Raw genomic sequence first — 24022 nt, 5'->3', positions numbered from 1 at the left:
TGATTAAAACCTAATAAATATCACCTTGTCTCTGAAGCCATTTAAAAATAATGCCCTCTGTCCTCAGTAGACAATATGGATAAAATGGTGAGCAAAACAGATGTGAGCCCTGCCCTGCAGGAGTAATTGTATATTTACAGACATGCCTCTTCCATTAGACTCTAGAGTCCCAACCAAGTATTCTTCACTCCAATCTTGGTATACAAGTATTCAAAAGAAATTACTGAATGAATGAATGAATGATTGGTTGAATTTAACCCTTCATAAAACATAAAAGTTATGTTTTTTTTAAAGGAAAGGTCAGGATAGTTTTATTTATTTATTTATTTTTACTTTTTAAAATTACAGTGTTTATGGAACACCTGGGTAGCTCAGTCTGTTAAGTGTCTGCTTTTGGCTCAGGTCATGATTTTGGGGTCCTGGGCTTAAGCCCCACCTCAGGCACTCTGCTCAGTGGGGAGTCTGCTTATCCCTCTTCCTCTTTGCACGCGCTCTCTCACTTGCTTGCTCTCACTCTCAAGTAAATAAATAAAATCTTTTTTTTTTTTTAATTACAGTGTTTATTCCTATACCCCACTTGTTGATTGGCTACTGCCTTAGTCTATTCAGGCTACCATAACAAAATACCATAAACTGAGTGACTTAAACAACAGGGATTTACTTCTCACAGTTCTGGAGGATCTTAGTCCAAGATCAAGATGCCCCTCAATTCAGTTTACCAGTAAGGGATCTCATCCTGGTTTTCAAGTGACTACCTCTAGCTCTGTCCTCACAAGGCAGAAGAGAACGAAAAAAAATTCTTTCTTTTTCTTCTCATAAGGACACCAATCCCATCCTGGAGTGGCCCATTTTCATGACTTCATCTAAACCTAATTACTTCCCAGTCCCCACCTCCAAATACTATCACACTGGGGGTTAGGCTTTCAGTGTATGAACTGGGGGTAGGAGGACACAAATATTCCATCCATAATAGCAACAGTCTTTTATAATTTACCCAATAGAGGGCAAACAAAAAGTTTTCAGGAGATACATTCTAAATGATTAGATTGTTTTAAGTATGAGAAAGAAAGGAGAGGGGATGGGAGGAAAAGAAAAAAGAAAAGAAAAGAGGAGAGGAGATAGGGAGAAGGAGGGGAGGGGAGGGTAAGGAAGGGGAGAGGAGGGGAGGGGAGAGAAAGGAAAGGGAAGAGAAGGAAAGGAAAGGAAAAAGAAAAGAAAAAAAAAGGAAAGGGGAAAGAAGAAAAAAGAAAAAAAAAAGGAAAGGATAGGATTGATTCCTAGGGGCAAAACATATTTCATGGAAAAATCCATCAAGAGTAGTGGATCTGGGAGAGGGTGGTTGGGTTATGGACATTGGGGAGGGTATGTGCCATGGTGAGTGCTGTGAAGTGTGTAAACCTGGAGATTCATAGACCTGTACCCCTGGGGCTAATAATACATTATATGTTAATAAAAAATTAAAAATTTAAAAAAAAAGAGTAGTGGATCCTAACACTGGCTCTATAACAAATTATGATGGGCTTTGATCAGGTCACTTCACTTCCTTGCTCCTAACAGGGAAGGAGCTAGACTGAGTGATCCTCAGGTCCCTCTCCTGTTCTGCTATGCTGAGATTCTCATAGAAGTAGCCACCTTAAACATTATTTTTTAATTTGAGGGTCCCTATTGTGGCCTCTCCTTACCAAACTCTGACAGAATGAACAGAAACACACAAATGAAAACAGCACCTGTTTTCATTCAAGACCGCATCATCCACCTGGAAGCAATTGTCCTCCATTTCCCCTCCCCTACATGTGATGCCAGGTCTGTGATTAAAGCACCCTGAGTCCTACTTGAGGCAATCTGCACTCACCTTAGTTAGTGAAAAGACAAAAAAAAAAAAAAAAAAAAAAAGAAAGAAAAGAAACCAAATTGAGGCTCTTTCAGAGGGTACTCTGAACTTGAAAAAATATCTAGTTCCACTAACATAAAGAAATGCTCCTTAAGAGTTAGTAAATGCTTACATTCAAGCCTAGTATATTTATAAACAACAAACCACTAAAACCATATAACTCCTCAGTTTTTAAAAAGATTGGGGCTGATAAGCTGCTCTTATTTACAGGCACTGTGTTTTCTATCTTGAATTCTGCAACTGTATGACTGCAGTCAAAAAAAGATGTACCCACAGACTTCTCAAAGAACAGAAAGCCCCAGTTGAAGACCTTCTGTATAGAATGTTCATGTTGCTAGCTCAGGTTTCCTCTCTGTGCTTCTCCCAGATAACCTTAATCTCATTGGGAATTTTAATAGAGGTAGATTGGTAATAAAAATTAAAAGGACTTCTCTCTTTCCCCCTGCTGTTTTCTATTAGCAGTGCATTGCACTGTATTATGTTCTAATGTTTACTTAAAACATCTCATAAATATTAGAGAACTAGGTTAGCAAGAATGGTGACCACAAAATAATGAACAGTTGAAGATTAAACATTTGAAGAGACAAAGTTCATATAAGCCATACTCATGTGCATATAGGCAGCCCAGCTCCCAGTTCAAAGTAGTGAATTCTGTGAAATCACACGGGGAAAAAAGCAGATTTACTCTTTTGCACTGAATCCTACAGTTATTCCCTTTTTGCTGGTAGATAGTGGCTGCAGTTACAAGGGGAAACCATAAAATCAGTGACAGAAAAAGAAATTATAAGTCAGCAGGCTAAATATATACCAATATGCAAAAATACCCTTTCCTGGCCCCCATCTGAACAAGCGCCAAAAGTCTCCACATACACTGTCTTAAACAATTCTCACAACCTTGTAAAATGTAGTATTATCTTCACTTTACAGGTAAAAGAACTGAGAGAATTTAAATAAATCAGTAACTTAAAGTCACTCAGTGGGTAAGTAATAAACACCCAGTTCTGGTAGATTGCTAAACTCGTGTTTGTTCCTCTACACTCTGAATAGGAAGAACAGGTGCCATCATAGGCACTGAGAGATTTAAAAAAAAAAAACAGTCTAGGCTATGGACTGAATTGTGTTCCCCTAAAATTCCTATGTTGAAGTCCCAATCCTAACGTAATTGTATTTGCAGATATGGACTTTACAGACGTAATTAAGAATAAATGAGGCCATAAAGGTAGAGCCTTGATCCAAAAGGATTAGTATTCTCATAAGAAGATATACAAGAGGGGCGCCTGGGTGATTCAGTTGGTTAAGCATCCAACTCTTGGTTTTGGCTCAGGTCTTGATCTAAAGGTAGTAAAATGGAGCCCTTCATTGGCTCTGTGCTCAGGCAGAGTCTGCTTAGGATTCTCCGTCTCCCTCTCCCTCCCCCCTCCCCTGCTCACTTGCATGCTCTCATTCTCTCTCTCTCTCTCTTTTTCTCTCTCTCTAATAAATAAATAAATTAAAAAAAAAAAAAAAAAGAAGAAGAAGAAGAAGAGATACCAGAGAGTTCTCCCAACTAAGGGTACACAAAAATGATGTCAGATGAACACACACAGTGACAACACAGCCATCTGCAAGCCAGAAAGTAGACACTAACACAAAACCCCATTGGCAGGAATCTTGATCATGGACTGCTGGCCTCCAAAACTGTGAGAAAATAAATTTCTGTTTGAGCCACCCAGTCTACAGTATTTTGTGACAGTGACCTAAGCAGACTAAGACACCCTACATATCCTAGGAACCTCTTCACCCTTTTTTAATTCTCCTACCATTCCTTACCTCATCTGTTGCATTTGTTCATGGTCCACCCTCTATCCCACTGTCAATGTGATCTTTCCAACAGACAACGCTAACTCTCCCTTTCCCTGAAACACCTCCACTGGCTTTTGAACCATAAAAAATCCACTCTCATAGTTTTCAACATCATGAGGGGAAATCAGAACAGACATCAAGCAGGAGGATAAACTCCAAACTCCTAAGCTTATGAGTCTCATCACAAAGCTCCAATCTGCTTTTCCATTCTTACCCCTGACCATGTATTACTATACCACTCCCCAAAACATATCCTAGCCAAACAAAATATATTTTATATCATATTCTCTATCCCCCAGAAATGCAGTTTTTCCTCATTTCATACTCTCCTCATCCTTCTGGATAATTCCTATTCACCCCCTCAAGATCCACTTTACTTGAAAATTTGGATGATTTGGTCTTTTAGCTAATGAGTGGTATGAGTTCTTTATACATTTTGTATATTAACCCCTTATCAGATAATGATTTGCAAAGATTTTCTCCTGCTCTGAAGGGTGCATTTTCATCTTACTATTTCTTTTGCTGTGGAGCTTTCCAGAGTGATATAGTTCCACTTGTTTGTTTTTGCTTTTGTTGCTTGCCCTTCAGGTGTCATATCCAAAAAAAAACCATTGCCAATACGCATGTCAAGGAGTTTGTCCCATGTTTTCTTTTGGAGTGTTATGTTTTCAGGTCTTGCAGTTAATTCTTTAATCTATTTTGACTTAATTTTTGTGAGAACTGTAAAATAAGAGTCTGGTTTCATTCTTTTACATGTGAATATCTAAATTTCCCAGTACCATTTATTAAAGAGATTGTCTTTTTCCATTGAATACTCTTGGCTCCCTTGTCAAATATTAGTTGACCATATATGCATGAGTTTACATATGGGCTCTCAATTTTGTTTCATTGGTCTATGTGTCTATTTTTGTACTGGTACCATACTGTTTTGATTACTACAGCTTTATGATATAGTTTGAAATCAGGAAGTATAATGCCTCTGGCTTAGTTTCTTTCCACCCCCACCCCCCTCAGGGTTGCTTGGCTGTATGGGGTCTTCTGTGGTTCCATATAGATTTTAGGATTGTTTTTCTACTTTTATAAAAAATACCATTTGGAATCTTGACAGGAATGGCACTTAATTTATACGTAGCTTGGGGTAGTATGGACATTTTAACAATATTAATTCTTTCAATTCATGAACACAGAATACTTTCCACTTATTTGTGTCTTCTTCAATTTCTTTCATCAATATTTTATAGTTTTCAGTGTAGAGGTCTTTCATCTCCTTGGTGAAATTTATTCCTAAGTATTTTTGATGATATTTTATTTTAAATGTGATCATTTTCTTTTTCAGATAATTCACTATTATTGTATAGGAACAAAACTGACTTCTGTATGTTACTTGTGTATCCTGCAACTTTACTGAATTCATTGATTAGAACTAACAGTTTTTGATAAAGCCTTTAAGATTTTCTATAGATATCAAATCATCTGCAAATAAAAACAACATACTCTTACTTTCCAGTTCTGATGCTTTTTATTCCTTTTTCTTGCCTGATGGCTCTGGTTAGGAGTTCCAGTACTATATTGAATAGGAGTAATGAGAATGGATATACTTGTCTTGTTCCTGTTGTTAGATTAAAAGTTTTTAGACTTTCACCATTGAGTATGATGTTAGCTGTGGGCTTCTCATTTCTCTTTATTATGTTCAGGTATGTTCCTTCTATACCTAATTTTATCATGAGCAGATATTGAATTTTGTCAAATGCTTGTCTTGTGTTTGATCACATTGTTTTTTCTTTTACTCTATTAATGTGATGTATCACATTTATTGATTTGCATATGTTGAAGTTTCTTTTCATTCCAGGGATAAATTGCACTTAATCCTAGTGAATCATCCTTTTAATGTGCTACTGAACTCAATTTGTTTGTTTTGTTTTGAGAATCTTTGCATCAGGATATTGGCCTATGGTTTTCTTTTTCTTACAGTGTCTTTGTCTGGCTTTGATATCAGTGTAATGCTGATCTCATAAAAGGAGATTTGGGGATGGGGGAGACCTGCGTGGCTCAGTCAGTTAAGTGTCTGCCTTCAGCTCAGGTCATGATCCCAGGGTCCTAGGATCAGGCCATCTGCTCTGTGGGGAACCTGCTTCTCCCTCTCTCTGCATCTCCTTCTGCTTGCTCTCTCTCTCTCTCTCTCTCTCTCTCATGCACACACTCTGTCAAATAAATAAATAAAAATTTTAAAAAAAAAAGATTTGGGAGTGTTCCCTCCTCTTTGCTTTTTTGGAAGAATTTGGGAAGGACTGGTTATTGAGTCTCCTAAATGTTTGGTAAAATTCACCTGTGGAGCCATCTGGTCCCAGGTTTTTCTCTTCTATCCCCCCCGCCCTTTTTTTTTAAGATTTTATTTTTTAAATAATCTCTCCACACAATGTGGGGCTCAAACTTACAACCCCAAGACCAAGAGTCACATGCTGTACTAACTGAGCCAACCAGGTGCCCCTGGTCCCAGGCTTTTCTTTGCTGTGTTATTTTTTTTTTTAACTGAATCAAGCTCCTTACCAGCAATTGATCTATTCAGATTTTCCATTCTCTCTGATTCAGTGTTAGTAGATTGTATATTTCTAAAAATGTTTCCATTTCTACTAGGTTATTCAGTTTCTTGGCATATAGTTGTTCATAGTAGTATCTTATAATCTTTTGTATTTCTGTGGTATCAGATGTAATATCATAAATATTCTTATAGTGATATTATACACTAAATATATTTAAATATATTAAAATAGTATATTTAAAATATTATAATTTTTAAAATAGTATATTTTTTACTTTTCCTTATAGAAATGGTAGTATCTGTAAATGCTCTTCTGCATCTTGATTTTAACTTAATCTGAAGCCATTCAAAATCAGTACATAAACAGTATTCTCATTTTTTCAGATTCTCATAGTTTTCCATTGCATGGATATATAATAATTATTTACCCACTCCTTTTGTGTTGTACAACTGGGTTGTTTGTAGGCTTTTTCCATTATAAACAAAGTTGCAGTGAATAGCTTCGTGTTAAGTCATTTTATACATGCAACACTTACCTAATTTATTCCATTGCACGGGTGTAACATTTGTAGAATTTGCTCATGGGCCTTCAGAATTAATCCTATTAAAGAATTCTTCCCACGTGCCCACTTTCTTGCCATTCCATTATTTTTCTTCTTTGCTTTCATTTCCATCCTAATCACATGCCTGCTTAAACTACCACTGTCAAAATTCTTTCTGTTTTGCACTTGAGAAACATGAGACTAATAATATTCATGTACAATCTCAAAACTAGATGCAAACACAGCAAACATGCTGAAGACTGGTAAGTCGTGTAGTGACTGCACAACCACTGTGCCATCATATCTCTGTTGAGAAGAACAGAGATATGTTTTGGCTCTGGAGTGTAGCTTTGTTCTTGGTCTGTAACTTGGGTAAAACTACAGGTAAAGGAGTTTCTACAGAAATAACAAAAAACTTGTATTCTTCATGATAAACCTGTAAATCCCGGGAGACTGTGTTTTGGCCCTTTATTTGGCTTACAAGCAATACTAATGAATAAAGTCCTCTGGGTTCTCTCCCCAGAAGATTAAGAGTAGTACATTACAAAGTTAGAACTAGACACTAATAACAGCCTGAAATGATGCTTTACAGTGAATGTGAGGCATCTAAATAATAAAAACATAAAATAACAATCTAAGACCATTTAATGTAGAAGAAATACGCTATATAAGTAAACTGTTCCTGAGGGCACCATAACATAAGTAGTCAACGAACCAATCACTAGAATACTAAATTATGGTTATTCTGTTCTTTTTAAGAAAAAGAAAAAAAGGGAAGGGAATGTGTTTATTTACATATGAAAAGATAAAGACTACCTGGAGAAAGACTTTTGTATTACATTATCTCACTTAATCATCAATCACTTTGGGTAGACATTATCATTCTCATGTTACAGATGAGATTCTAAGAACTTAAGTAATTTGCCCAGGGTTATCCAATTACTCAAATTCAGGTCTTAACAGATTCCAAAGTCCTTATTTTTAATACTATATCAGACATTGCCTCTCTTGCCATGCTCACTGCTACATTGAGGATTAAAGGGCTATGAGCCAACCCAAGAACTTAATCCCTATTCATAACATGATTTCTATGCCATGAAAGGAAGACCTGTGTCAAGCAAGCTACACATGAATTTTAAAAACCCAACATATTCTTTCCTAGGGTCCTTCCTGTAATTCATTTGTTACCCCCTTAAAGTCCTACTTAGCACAATGCAGATTAGAGAAAACACTTCCTAAATTTTTGTTGGGTTTTTAACCAGTTTCCCATGTCTTAATATTGTCCATTTAGATTTCTATTTTAAGTACAACCTTATAATTTTCTGATATTTGGTAAAAACATTTTTATGAAATTAAGATATCTTTGTCAATTATATATTATATACAGTGGATGAAAGCATTTCCTTGGGGTGCCTGGGTGGCTCAGTGGGTTAAAGCCTCTGCCTTCGGCTCAGGTCATGATCCCAAGGTCCTGGGGCCCGAGCCCCACATCGGGCTCTCTGCTCAGCGGGGAGCCTGCTTCCTCCTCTCTCTCTCTGCCTGCCTCTGCCTACTTGTGATCTCTGTCTCTCAGATGAATAAATAAAATCTTTAAAAAAAAAAAAAAAAAAGAAAGCATTTCCTTCCACAGCTCTTGGCAGAAAATTCTCTCAAATAATGCCAGACACACAGTAGGTACTTAAGAAATTGCCAGTGAATGAACGCATTAATTAATGAATGTAGAATGTGGCTTACTAAAGGTAGCTCAACTTTGGCAAACTGGTTTGCCTATGGAATCAGAATCTGGAAGTAGACCAAGTCACTGAAAATCAATTCACTGAATGAGCAATTTGCCAATGTTACAGCAAAACTGAAACAAATAGGTAAATTGATTACCTAGCAAATTAATCATCTGGCAAATTGATGTCGGCAAACTACTTAATAGGCAAATTGGTCACTTGAAAAATTGGTCATTGTTTTTAAAGCACTTCTTGAGCAATGACCGAGTCTTGCATTTTATAAGCAGGAATCTAGGGGAGCCTGGGTTGAACCATGGGTAAAGTGTACAACTCTTGATTTTGGCTCAGGTCATGATCTCAGGGTCAAGAGATGGAGTCTTGCATCCAGCTCCAGGCTACATGTGGAGTCTGCTTAAGATCCTCTTTCCCTCTCCTCCTGCCCTCCCTCTCCCCACCGCCCTTTCTTCCACCCCACTCTCCCACCCACTCATACATGCTCTCTCTCTCTCTAAATTAATTAATTAATTAATTAATTTCTTTTTTAAATTTTTAGAAATTAAAGCAGGGACCAAGCCTAGACTGTCTCTGTGGCAACGTCCATCTGATCAAGTCATATGTCAAAATCCATCTATTTAAGTTCTTTCCTTCACCTAGATGACCCTTCCCTTCTCTTTCATGTGTCCTTCTACTCCTCTAGCTACTGCTTCCTGTCTCAATAAATTTCCCTTTCTCTTATCTGTAGTATATGTCCCCATCATTCCTGTCAGGTCTACTGCTCTGGGCACAAACTGTTGAATGCTTTTATCCTTTCCACTTTCACTCCTTCTCACCCTCATTCTACTCTAAGCCTCTGTCCACTTTGTAGCCTACTTGAGGCAAACATTTGGTGAGAAAAAAAATGTGTTTCAAAAGAGAACTATGCAGTCTCAAGGATATCCCTCTATGTCATATGATTCTAGCCTTTCATCCTTGAACACTTTCTACATACAGCATACTCTGCCAGGTTATCTGATTCTAGCCCTAGTCATTATCTTTGTTTTACAACTCTGTATAAATATGTCTGCTTTTTTAATTCTCTTTTTTTTTTTTTAAGATTTTTTTATTTATTATTTGAGAGAGAGAGAAATGCAGGGAGAAGGGGCAGGAAGGACAGGCAGAGAGGAGAGGGAGAAGGAGACTCCCTACTGACTGGGAAGCCCAGTTTGGGATTCAGTCCCAGGACCCTGGAATCATGACCTGAGTGGAAAGCAGATACTTAACCAACTTAGCCACCCAGGTGCCCCCTTAATCTTCTTTTGAAATGGTTATAACATCTCCCTATTTCCTTTAATGAATGACTTAAATAAAATCTTTAACATATGTTCATTTTAAAATCTGTATGAGAACCATGATTTTACCTTTTTTAAAATTATCTTTTTTTTTAAAGATTTTTATTTGTTTAACACACACAGATCACAAGTAGGCAGAGAGGCAGACAGAGAAAGAAGGGGAAGCAGGATCCTTGGATCCTTGCTGAGCAGAAAGCCCGATGCAGGGCTCGATCCCAGAACCCTGAGACCATGACCTGAGCTGAAGGCAGAGGCTCAACCCTCTGAGCCACCCAGGCACCCCTAAAACTATTTTTTACAACAATCCTTTTTCCTCTAGCTTACTTCCATTTGTACCATATTAAGAGTATTGTCACTGAAATGAGACTATGTACTGATGTCTACGGTCTTGAATATTGAATAGATTTACAATCCAGAGTACCTTGGTTCACTGGTAAAGTGGACTAATTAATACTAATGCTCACAGTATCTTCTTTTCTTTAGTTTTTATCATAATGAAAATATTTACAAATAGCTGAACCATGAGTTACTTTTAACATCTATATTAATACAAAATTTATATATACCATAAAGTTCACCCATTTAAAGTATATAATTCAATAGTTTTTAACATATTTGCAGAGTTGTGCAACCATCACCACAGCCATTTTAGAACATTCTCATCATTCCAAAAAAAACTCCATATGGATTATCTGTCACCCCCCATTTTCCCACAACTCCATCCCTGGCAACCACTAATCTACTTTCTGTCTCTATGAATTCATCTATTCCAGATATTTAACATTAATAGAATCATGCAATATGTGGTCTTCTGTACCTGGTTTCTTTCACTTAGTATGTTTTCAAGTTTAGTCCATATTGTAGCATGTATCAGTAATTTATTTCTTTTTTTAAACAAATTACCAAATTATATTTCATTATATGGATATACCACATATTATTTACCCAGTAATAAGTTGATGGACATTTGGTTGTTCTACTTTTTAGCTATTATGAATAATGTTGGCATGAACTTTCTGTACAAGTTTTTATATGGATATGGGTTTTTATCTCTTTGGGGTATATACCTCTTTTGGGTCAAATGATAACTCTCTTGAACCTTTTTAGAAACTGCCAAATTATTTTCCAAGGCAGCTGCATCATTTAACATACCTACCAACAATGTATGAAGGTTCTAGTTTCTCTGTCTACCATCTCTGCAAACACTTGTGATTGTCTCTTTTATTGTAACCATTCTGATAGGTGTGCCATGACTTATATTTTATGATTTACATAATTTATGTCACTTTCTCATGACCACTCTTAAAATTATGACCACAAATTTTTAAATTCCCTTTGGAAACTTTTTTGGGAGAAGAATGGGATTTATGTCTTATTGGTACTCATTCATAAGTATTCATCTGACTATATTTCCTACTTCCTTCCTGGTTATCCATGAAGATACTATCATTTCTCACTCCATTATCTATGGAGGTTCCATGTTATCTAACTTAATGTAAAAGGGTGAGAGAAGGGAGTTGGTCTCATGCTCATTTTTCACACCATTTTGGAATCATGTAGTTGTCACGTATATCTGATTTCTTTGTACAAAAGTCATTTTTTTATATCATCCTCATCAAATCACTGCTCTTACTGTTTGCCACCTCATGGGAAATACTATCAGTTATCCTCCTGCATCCACTCTTTTCTACTTTCTTTATTAATAGAGTACTCAGTTTTAGCTGGGCACACAATTACTAAGAAAAGAACACAATCTCAGTTTCCCTTGTAACTAGGTATGGCCCAGTGAATAGTGGTTAATTGTACAACTTCTGAAACATCCTCTTAAAAGGAAAGGTTAAACTCTTCCTTTTATTTTTCTCCTTCTTCCTCGGACATGGACATGGGGTAGTGAACCATCTTTGAATGTGCTAATGAACAAGATTAACCTAGGGATGGCTAAGCAGCAAGAGTTGAGTCTCTAACACCACGTAACTGCCATGCACCCCTAAGCTATTTACATTGAGACTGCTATATAAGAGAGAACAAACTTTTGTCCTGTTTAAATCATTGTGATTTTGGTCTGTGTTATGGTAGCCAGATCTAGACCCCAAGTAATATATGCCATCACCATGACTCCCCAGACCTACTATCTGGCCCACTTCCAAACTTCCGAAGGTAATGGTTTGCTCATCCTTTCATCCTTTATAGACATCTCTAGTGATCACACATCCTCCTCTGTTGATAAGATCCTTCAACATTGAGATTCCTCAGCCTCTTATTCAACAAACCCAGCACTTCCCTTCATATCAGTACAAGTGTATGCCAAAGTTAATCAGATTCTTACAACTTTGTGTAGTATATTTATCTCTCTCTTCCTTAGCATACTCCTAAAAATAACATTTCCCCTTTTGTGATAAGTCTGTTTTTCTCTTTCCTTTCACTATTAAACTTCTCAAAAGACCAACCTACAAATGATATCTTCGTGTTTCCCCATATACTTTCTATATTAGTCATTGTTTTTCAGAGAAATAGAAATAATAAATATTTATATATATACACAAATGTGTGTGTGTGTGTGTGTGTGTGTGTACACATATAGAAGGAGAGAGAGATTTTAAGGAACTGGCTCACATGATTATGGAGGTTGGCAAATCCAAAATCTGTAAGGTAGTCTGGCAGGTTGGTGACTCAGGGAAGAGTTGATGCTGCAGTTTGAGTTTGAAGGCAACTGGCTAACAGAATTCTCCTTCTTCTGAGGATGGTCAGAGTTTTGTTTTTGTTTTTGTTTTTTTAATTAAGACCTTAAGTAGGTGAGGCCCACCAATATTGCAGAAAGTAATCTGCATTATTTAAAGTCTACTGATTATATGTCAATCTTATCTTAAAATACCTTCACAGAAATCTCTAGAATAATGTTTGATCAGACATCTGGATACCATGGCCTAGTGAAGTTGACATAAAATTATCCAGCACACTCTCTACCCTTATTCTTATGAAATCTCATTCTGTTCCTTCAGCTCTACATAAAGTGTGCCCTTAAACCTAGAGTTGAGTTGGAGACTATGAAACCCCAACTGCATCTAAAGTTTTAAGGTTTGGTGTGTAACCTTTTTGCTAGTGAGAGTTCATCAAATCTCAAAAGATGAAAACAACATCCGAATCAGTAAACCAGCATTCTTTCCCATCATTCTCTCCCTTAATCTCTTTGTGACCTCTTGCCCTCCCCACAGTTGTTTAAGAATCCAATAAAACCTACTTAGTTGTTCAAACTACTTCAATTTGGTTTGTTAGCTTGCAACCAAAAGAGTCCTGGCTAACCCTCCATGGGTTGTTGTTAATCTACTAATCTTCTTGCTCTACACTGTCTTTGAGAGCTTTTATCTATGCTCATAGCTTTAATTCTATCTCTGATAAAAAGATATTGGATGTGGAAGATTTGGATCTCAGTTTAAGCCCAAGCTCTGCTAATTAGTTCCAGAGCAAATTTATTTAACCTCTCTGAGAGCCCAGTCTCCTCATCTATATAATGGGACAGTAAAATATACTTTACTGAGTAAGTTAATAGATTAGAGTCTAGAACATGGTAAGCACGCAATAAATAATGTTTCTCTCTCTGCCTCCCTTTTCTAAGTAGATGACCCCAGGACCAGCCCTTCAGCTTTCATTTCTCTATCCACACTGAAATTCAGCCTTTCTCTCTGCTGCTAGTCATTTCCATTCCATTCCATTCCATTTCCATTCCATTCCATTGTTCAAACAATACATGTTTAACCGGCCTAAAGGTGAGACCATGGCCCCCTTAAAATCATTTCCTCATTATCTTACTTTTTTTTACATTATCTTACTGTTTCTCTCCACAGTATCACTGTTTTCCTAAGTGAGCCTTCTTTGATTCTTCCCTCTCCAACAATCAGGCACCAGGATCTCTCATTCTGTGCTTTGGAATGGGTTCCTTCCCTTTCATTTCCATGATATCATCATAATTTAGATCTTAATCACTTCAAGTCTCAACTGTTCCCTCTAGAGTCTTTTCCCTACCTTTAGAATATCTCCACTCCAATCTATTCAAGACCAGGTTAAAGATCAGAAAATACTTTATTTGACCATGTTGCTACTCTTCTTAAATGGTACCTCAAAGATTACAGGGTAAAGAACAGCTTCCTAGCCTCACATTCAAGGTCATGCACAATCTGATTCCAACTAATAATCTTCCTTCACAAACCTTTTACTTTAATCAAAGTGGTTTTCACCACTTCTCCATACTGTAAATTGTTCCTATCATTCCATTCTTCCAAACACTTCCCACTTCTATCCACCTTAACCCTATTCTTAGAGACCCATATAAAATACAATCTACTTTGTAGAGTCATTCTGCAGGACCCAACCCAAAGTAAGCTCTTAATCCTCTGAAGGCCCTTTGTCACAGTCCCAGCAGGAAACAGATGAAACACTAGAATTAGGATAATTTGAAGAGAGTTTAATTAAAGAACTAATTAAGAAATCAAATCAATAGTCAAGGGTCAGCCAAGATGGTGGAGGAGAAGCAGACTGAAATGACATCAGGTCCCAGGAGTTCAGCTAGATAGTTATCAAACCATTCCAAACACCTACAAACTCAACAGGAGATTGAAGAGAAGAAGAGCAGCAACTCTAGGAACAGAAAATCGATCACTTTCTGAAAGGTAGGACATGCAGAGAAGTGAATCTGAAGCGATGGGAAGATAGACCGTGTGGGGAGGGGCCAGCTCCCAGCAAGTGCTGGAGCAGCAGAGCACAAAATCAGAACTTTTAGAAGTCTGCACCTCTGAGGGACATTGTTCCAGAGGCTAAACAGGGGTGAAGTCCTCACGGGGACAGTGTGGTCTTGGATCCCACGGAGTCACAGAAAGACCGGGGATGTCTGAGTATGGCAGAGGTCTCATGTATCAGAGTAGGGAAGCCGACTACAGAGACAGAGCAAAGGAGTGAGCTTTCAGATTGGGGTTATCTTAAACTGTGATCCAAGTCACAGTCAAGCAGGGACCCCAAAAGTGGCAGATCCAGAAAGAACCCCTCCTTCCTCCTCCAGGAGAAGTGATGCTGGAACATGCTACAGGAGTCTGCTGGGTTTGGAGACTCCAAACAGGGCTGTGCGCCAGAGATAGAAATGCTTGGTCATGGGCTGAGTGAGCACAGAGCATGGCTAGATACCAATGAGTCAGAAGTGACTGACTGCTTTTCTCTGAGTGTGCACTAAGGAGTGGGGCCCCAAGCTCTCAGCTCCTCTGGGCCAGAGATTGGGAGGCCACCATTTTCATACCTGTCCTCCAAAGTGCTAGGGAAAGCATTCAGGAAACAAAAGCTCCCAAGAGTGTACCTGAGCAGATTACTTAGCCTGGCCCTTGGCAAGGGTAGCACAATTCCACCTTGAGCAAAGACATTAGAGACTCACTGCAACATGCCCCTCCCCCAGAAGGTCAGCAAGAACATCCAGCCAAGATCAAGATCACCAATCAATGAGAACTGCAGGAATTCCAGAACTAGGACAAACCAATGCATAGGATTCATGGCTTTTTCCCCATGATCCTTTGGTCTTGCAAAGTTAAATTTTTTTTTATTTTATTTTTTCCTTATTCTATTTTTCTAACTTTTTCTCTTTCCTCTTTTAATGTTTTTTTTTAAAGATTTTATCCATTCATTTGAGAGAGAGTGAGAGAGAGCATGAGCGAGGAGAAGGTCAGAGAGAGAAGCAGACTCCCTGTGGAGCTGGGAGCCCGATGCGGGGACTCGATCCCGGGACTCCAGGATCATGACCTGAGCAGAAGGCAGTCGTCCAACCAACTGAGCCACCCAGGCGTCCCTCTTTTAATGTTTTTTAACTAGTTTATCTTAACAATACCTTTCTAAAAAAATATATATTTTTAAACCTTCATTGTTATAGGCGTGTTTTACGTCTTCATTTTATTTAAACTTATTTTTTGTAAACATATAGGTTTTTTTCTTTAAAATTTTGGAATACAACTTCTTCTAATAGATCAAAATATATCCTAAATCTAGCACAGGGCTTTGTTCTAGTCTCAACCCTAAGCACATTCGCTCCTCTTTTTTTTTTTTTTTTTTCCTTTTTCCAACCAACTTATCTTATCAATTCCTTTTTAAGAATTTTTTTTAATTTTCATCTTTACAGTCATATTCCATCCCTTTATCATGTTTACCCTTATTTTGTGTGTGTGTGTGTGTGTGTGTATACATATATATATGTATATTTCCTTCTTTAAAATTTTGGGAGGTAGTATCTTCAAAAAGACCAGAATACACCCAAAATAAAGTGGGTGACTCTGTTCTATTCATCAGTCTAATATATATATATATTTTTTTAATTTTTAATTTTTATTTGTTTTTTTCCCCCTATCTTCTCCCCTCGGTTTTGGGTCTCTTCTGATTTGGTTAGCATACATTTTTCTGGGGTCTTTGCCACCCTTTTGGTATTTTATTCTCTTGTTCATATATTCTTATCTGGATAAAATGACAATGCAGAAAAACTCGCCACAAAAAAAAAAGAACAAGAGGCAGTACCAACAGTTACAGACCTAATCAATATGAACATTGGTAATATGTCAGAACTAGAGTTCAGAATGACGATTGTCAAGGTGCTAGATAGGTTCAAAAAAGGCATGGAAAAGACTAGAAAAACCCCTTCTGGAGAAATAAAATCCCTTTCTGGAGAAATAAAAGAACAAAAATCTAACCACACTGAAATCAAAAGAGCTATCAATGAGTTGCAATAAAAAATGGAGTCTCTTTCTGCAAGGATAAATGAGGCAGAAGAGAGAATTAGTGATAAAGAAGACCAAATGACAGAGAATAAAGAAGCTGAGCAAAAGAGAGACAAACAACGACTAGACCATGAGGGGAGAATTCAAGAGATAAGTGATACCATAGACGAAACAATACTAAAATAATTGGGATTCCAGAAGAAGAAAGAGAGAGAGGGGCAGAAGGTATATTGGAGCAAATTATAGTAGAGAATTTCCCTAATATGTCAAAGGGAACAAGCATCAAAACCCAGAAGGTGCAGAGAACCCCCCTCAAAATCAATAAAAATATGTCCACACCACATCATCTAATAGTAAAACTTACAACTCTTAGTGACAAAGAGAAAATCCTGAAAGCCGGTTGGAACAAGAAGTCTGTAACATACAATGGTAGGAATATGAGATTAACTTATCCACAGAAACCTAGCAGGCAAAAAAAAGACTGCCATGATGTATTCAGAGCACTAAATGAGAAAAATATGCAGCCAAGAATACTATATTCAGCTAGGCTGTTGTTGAAAATAGAAGGAGAGATAAAAAGTTTCCAGGACAAATAAAAATTAAAAGAATTTGCAAACACCAAACCAGTCATACAGGAAATATTGAAAGGGGTCCTCTCAGCAAAGAGAGGGCCTAAAAGTAGTAGACCAGAAAGGAATAGAGACAATATACAGTAACAATCATCTTATAGGCAATACAGTGGCACTAAATTCATATCTCTCAATAGTTACCTTGAATGTAAATGGGCTAAATGTCCCAATCAAAAGACACAGGGTATCAGAATGGATTAAAAAAAAAAATCAATATGCTGCCTACAAGAAATTCATTTTAGACCCAAAGACACCTCCAGATTTAAAGTGAGGGGGTGGAAAACAATTTACCATGATAATGGACATCAAAAAAAAAAGCTAGGGTGGCAATCCTTATATCAGATCAATTAGATTTTAAGCCAAAGACTATAATAAGAGATGAGGAAGGACACTATATCATATTTAAAGAGTCTGTTCAACAAGACGATCTAACAATTTTAAATATCTATGCCCCTAACATGGGAGCAGCCAACTATATAAACCAATTAATAACAAAATCAAAGATACATATCAACAAAAATACAATAATAGTAGGGGACTTTAACACCACCCCCCACTGAAATGGACAGATCATCCAAGCAAGAGACCAACAAGGAAATACAGGGCTTAAATGACACACTGGACCAGATGGACATCACAGATATAATCAGAACATTCCATCCTAAAGCACATTCTTCTCTAGTGCACATGGAACATTCTCCAGAATAGATCAAATTCTGGGTCACAAATCAGGTCTCAACAGGTACCAAAAGATTGGGATCATTCCATGCATATTTTCAGACCACAATGCTCTGAAGCTAGAACTCAATCACAAGAGGAAAGTTGGAAAGAACTCAAATACATGGAGGGTAAAGAGCATCCTACTAAAGAATGAATGGGTCAATCAGGAAATGAAAAAAGAATTTTAAAAAATTCATGGAAACAAATGAAAATGAAAACACAAGTATTTAAAATCTGTGGGACACAGCAAAGGCAGTCCTGAGAGAAATGTGTACACTGAGACAAGCCTTTCTCAAGAAACAAGAAAGTTCTCAAATATACAACATAACCCTACACCTAAAGCAGCTGGAGAAAGAACAGCAAAGAAAGCCTAAACCCAGCAGGAGAAGAGAAATAACAAAGATCAGAGCAGAAATCAATGAAATAGAAACCAAAAGAATAGTAGAACAGATCAACGAAACTAGGAGTTCATTCTTGGAAAGAATTAATAAGATTGATAAACCCCTGGCCAGACTTATCAAAAAGAAAAGAGAAAAAACCCAAATTAATAAAATCATGAATGAAAGAGGAGAGATCACAACCAACACCAAAGAAATACAAACAGTCAAAAGAACATATTATGAGCAACAATATGCCAGCAAATTTGACAATCTGGAAGAAATGGATGCATTCCTAGAGACGTATAAACTGCCACAACTGAACCAGGAAGAAATAGAAAACCTCAACAGACCTATGACTACTAAGGAGATTGAAGTGGTCATCAAAAATTTCCCAAGAGCCCAGGGCCAGATGGCTTCCCAAGGAAATTCTACCAAACATTTAAAGAAGAATTAATACCTATTCTCCTGAAACTGCTCCAAAAAATAGAAATGGAAGGAAAACTTCCAAACTCATTTTACGAGGCCAGCATTACCTTGATCCCAAAACCAAAGACCCCATCAAAATGGAGAATTACAAACCAATATCCTTGAGGAACACAGATGTAAAAAATCTCACCAAAACACTAGCCAATAGAATCGAACAGCACATTAAAAGGATTATTGGCCACATCCAAGTGGGGTTTAATCCTAGGCTGCAAGGTTGGTTCAACATCCACAAATCAAGCAATATGATACAATACATTAATAAAAGAAAGAAGAAGAACCATGTGATACTCTCAATAGTGGCTGAAAAATCATCTGACAAAGTAAAGCATCCTTTCTTGATCAAAACTCTTCAAAGTGTAGGGATAGAGGGTACATACCTCAATATCATCAAAGCCATCTATGAAAAACCCACAGTGGATATCATTCTCAATGGGGAAAAACTGAGAGCTTTTCCCCTAAGGTCAGGAACATGGCAGAGATGTCCACTATCATTAATGCTATCCAACATAGTACTAGAAGTCCTAGCCTCAGCAATCAGACAACAAAAAGAAATTAATTAAAGGCATCCAAACCAGCAAAGAAGAAGTCAAACTCTCACTCTCTGCAGATGATATGATACTTTATATGGAAAACCCAAAAGACTCCACTCCAAAACTGCTAGAACTCATAGAAGAATTCTGTAAAGTGTCAGGATATAAAATCAATGCACAGAAATTATTACATTTCTACACACCAAGAACAAGGCAGAGGAAAGAGAAATTAAGGAGTCAATTCCATTTACAATTGCACCCAAAACCATAAGATACCTAGGAATAAACCTAACCAAAGAAGCAAAGAATCTGTACTCAGAAAACTATAAAGTACTCATGAAAGAAATTGAGGAAGACACAAAAAAATGGAAAAATGGATTAGAAGAACAAATATTGTAAAAATGTCTATGCTACCTAAAGCAATCTACACATTTAATGTAATCCCTATCAAAATACCATCCACTTTTTCAAAGAGATGAAACAAATAATCCTAAAATTTATATGGAACCAGAAAAGACCTTGAATAGCCAGAGGAATGTTGAAAAAGAAAGCCAAAGTTGGTGGCATCACAATTCTGGACTTCAAGCCCTGTTATAAAGCTGTCATCATTAACACAGTGTGGTACTGGCTCAAAAACAGACATATACATCAATGGAACAGAATAGAGAGCCCAGAAATAGACCCTCAACTCTATGGTCAACTAATCTTCAACAAAACAGAAAGGAATGTCCAATGGAAAAAAGACAGCCTCTTCAACAAATGGTGTTGGGAAAATTGGACAGCCACATGCAGAAGAATGAAACTGGACCATTTCTACAAAAATAGATTCAAAATGGATGAAAGACCTCAATGTGAGAAAGGAATCCATCAAAATCCTTGAGGAGAACACAAGCAGCAACCTCTTCGACCTCAGCAGCAACAATTTCTTCCTAGAAACATCACCAAAGGCAAGAGAAGCAAGGGCAAAAGTGAACTATTGGGACTTCATCAAGATCAAATGCTTTTGCACAGCAAAGGAGACAGTCAACAAAACCAAAAGACAACTGACAGAATGAGAGAAGATATTCACAAATGACATATCAGATAAAGGGCTAGTATCCAAAATCTATAAAGAACTTATCAAACTCAACACCCAAAGAACAAATAATCCAATCAAGAAATGGGCAGAGGACATGAACAGACATTTTTGCAAAGAAGACAAGGCATCCAGATGGCCAACAGACACATGAAAAAGTGTTCCACATCACTTGGTATCAGGGAAATACAAATCAAAACCACAAAGAGATACCACCTCACATCAGTCAGAATGGCTAAAATTAACAAGTCAGGAAATGACAGATAGTGGGAAGGATGCGGAGAAAGGGGAACCCTCCTACACTCCTAGTGGGAATGCAATCTAGTGCAGCCACTTTGGAAAACAGCATGAAGGTTCTTCAAAAAGTTGAAAATAGAGCTACCTATGAGCCAGCAATTGCACTACTGGGTATTTACACTAAAGATACAAATGTAGGGAATCTGAAGGGGCGCATGCACCCAAATGTTCATAGCAGCAATGTCCACAATAACCAAACTATGGAAAGAGCCTAGATGTCCATCAACAGATGAATGGTTAAAGAAGATGTGGTATATATATACAATGGAATAATATGCAGCCATCAAAAGAAATGAAATCTTGCCATTTGCAATGATGTGGATGGAAATAGAGGGTATTATGCTGAGCGAAATAAGTCAGTCAGAGAAAGAATTATCATGCCATCTCTCCAATATGAGGAATTTGAGAGGCAGGGTGGGGATTTGGGGGGTAGGGAAGGAAAAAATGAAACAGAATGAGATCAGGAGGGAGACAAACCATAAGAGATTCTTAATCTCACAAAACAAACTGAGGGTTGCTGGAGGAAGAGGGTTATGGAGAGGGTGATTGGGTTATGTACATTGGGGAGGGTATGTGATACCATGAGTGCTATGAAATGTGTAAGCTTAACGATTCACAGACCCATACCCCTGGGGCAAATAATACATTATATGTTAATAAAAATAATTAATAAAAAAAAAACTTTAAAAAAAAAGAAAAACAATCAACAATCAAGGCCTTCAGGCTGAAGAATATAGCCACTTACCAGCAATCATGAATGGAGGGAGACTGGAAGATTAAATAACCCAACCTTATATTCTACCCTTCTTCTGATTCCTACCAGCACTTTCCATAATCTGTACCTAACCAAAAACCAGAGGTTAAGGAAGCCCACTGATGTGGTTAACTTCCATGACACAGATTAAAGAGCAAAAGGGTAGGGAATGGATGTGAAGAAATTAAAAAACGATATTTAACATTGTAGTCTACAAATTCTCTAGTCACTCCCATGAAATCATAACAAAAGTATTTTTAAACAATTACTTTGAAATATATCAAAAAACAAAATGGATGGATAGATAAAGCAAGTATGGTAACATGACAATTACAAAATTTAGAGTTGGGTATATTGCTGTTTTCTATAAAATGCAACTTTATTCCATGATTGAAATTTTTCATAATTAAATATTAAAAGTAAAAAATATTGAAAGTAAAAAAAAAAGTAAAGGTGTTTAAAAGAAGCAGTTAGACTTTCCTACTATATGACAAATTATCTTTTTCTCCATACTCTTTATATTTTAAATGTAGTTTCGTATTTCAGTTTGTCATAACAAGGCTACTGAAACCTCATGAGTGAAATAATTTTCAAAGGGTCAAGAAACAAAATATTCCACATGTTGTTGCTTTTTAACACTGTCTTTAAAATGTGTAAATTTTTCTTCCATAACAAATACTCTGAATTTTATAATTTCTCCCTAGTCTTCAGTAGAGATAGAGATAGGCAGATACAGAGGAGGAAAAAGGGAGGAGAGAGAGGAGAGAGAGAAAGGGAACGGAAGGGAGGGGAAGGGAGGAAAAGGGAAGGAAAGGGAAGGGAAGAGAAGACAAGACAGAGAGAATAGAAGAAAAAATATATCATTTTAAAAAGAATGGTTCAAGGGTGACAAGAATTCTGAAGAAAGACTATTCATAAAATAGACTTTGACATTATGAGTTGGCTTTCACCCTCAACGTTTGCAAAGTTATCACTATCAGAAATCAATTATGAAATACTTCTACGCCCTCTAAAAGCTAGAGTCTAGAAAAGACTGATGGTCTATGAAAGTCCAATGATTATTTCCTACTGCACAGATATCCATTTTGTAATTCTAAGTAGTATTACAACACAGATTGGTGGAGAGGGTAGGGATGTGATGAATTAAGATCATTCCCTGCCTTCCCCTCTCAATTCAATGCAAATAAGACATCAGCTTTGTATAATGCTGTGGTCACAATACATTTACCTACAATGAGGAAATAATCTTACCTGCTGCTGCAACTGCTGCATCTGAGAGATGTTAAATCAATACTTGGGTAGGGTGGGGAGAAGAACACCATAGATTGTAAGAGATACCCAAGTCCTGGGATGTGTGAGTAACTTTGAGGGCACAAAACAGCCTTTTTGTTGCACTTACTATAAAACATTACCAACTATCATAAACAAAGGGGAAATTTCTCTAATACATAAAGACCTACTAAAAATTTCAATGAAGAGCCTGGTCCAAGTGGTGGCATAGGAAGACCCCTGAAATTAGCCCCTTCCCTGGATGTACTAAAGCTACACCTACATATACAATAATTCCTCCTGAAGAAGAATTGAGGGCTGAGTGAACATCTTCCATAGGACAATGAGTACACATCAGGAGAGACAGAAACATGGTAACACCAGGAACTGTACCAGAAATACTAGGAACTGCAGTACGAAAGGATCACACTGAGAGGCCAAACACAGATTCACCTGACCTAAGGCACAACATTAAAAACCATTTATAGGGTACCTAGACTTTAAATAAAAGAAACCCATCTACTAACCCTAGAGCATTCACCAAATGGTGGGGAAATGTTGGAATTGTCTTCAGGGTCAGTCATAGCTGCTGGCAACACCATGGTTTACATTCCCCTTCCACTTTGATAGTACAAATAAGAACATGGTCGCTGTGCTCCAGCTGGCCTGCCACCTCAGTGAGCCCCAGATGCCTATTCCACATTAGGTCCAGCAGTCCCTCCAAGGTGTCCCTCACCTACTAATGCCCACCCCAGCTTTAGCTGTCCACCAAGGGTGCCCCAACATGGTGTATACCAGGAAATCCCCATCCTACACCCACTACAGTAAAGTCAATCTCATCAAGGTAGCCCAGGTACAAAAGTATCCCACAACACCCCCAGCTGACCCACTGAGTTCCACCCGTCCCACCAAGACATCACCTCCACAGAGTACTTCAGCCCACACCCACCTCAGCTCCGGCCAGTCAGCCAGAGCCACCAGGCACACAAAGTCTATATGGGGACATTCCTATATAAGACCACTCCTTCAAGAGAGGGAGCTTCAAGAGACCACTCCTTCAAGAGAAGGAACTTCAAGAGACCACTCCTTCAAGAGAAGGGAAAGGCAGCTGTTTCACCTAATTCATAGAAACAAGTGCAGAAAGTCAAACCCAAGGAGGGGACAGAGGAATATGCTCCAAATGAAAGAATAAGACAAAACCTGAGTGGGGGGGGGGGACTAAACAAAATGGGGATATGCAATCTTACTGTAAAGAGTTCAAAGTATTGTTCATAAAGCCCCTCAC

The 24022-nt window shown here is 37.6% G+C and overlaps 1 pseudogene; it reads left to right on the top strand.

Moving 5' to 3' along the window:
• The window catches only part of LOC111147221, a 66614-nt pseudogene that overhangs the window by 29454 nt on the left and 13138 nt on the right, over positions 1–24022 (top strand).

This window comes from Enhydra lutris, unplaced genomic scaffold (genome assembly GCF_002288905.1).
Source record: "Enhydra lutris kenyoni isolate GAN:26980312 unplaced genomic scaffold, ASM228890v2 scaffoldscaffold16, whole genome shotgun sequence".
Taxonomy (NCBI): Eukaryota; Metazoa; Chordata; class Mammalia; order Carnivora; family Mustelidae; genus Enhydra; species Enhydra lutris.
This window is presented reverse-complemented; position numbering and strand designations above follow the sequence as displayed.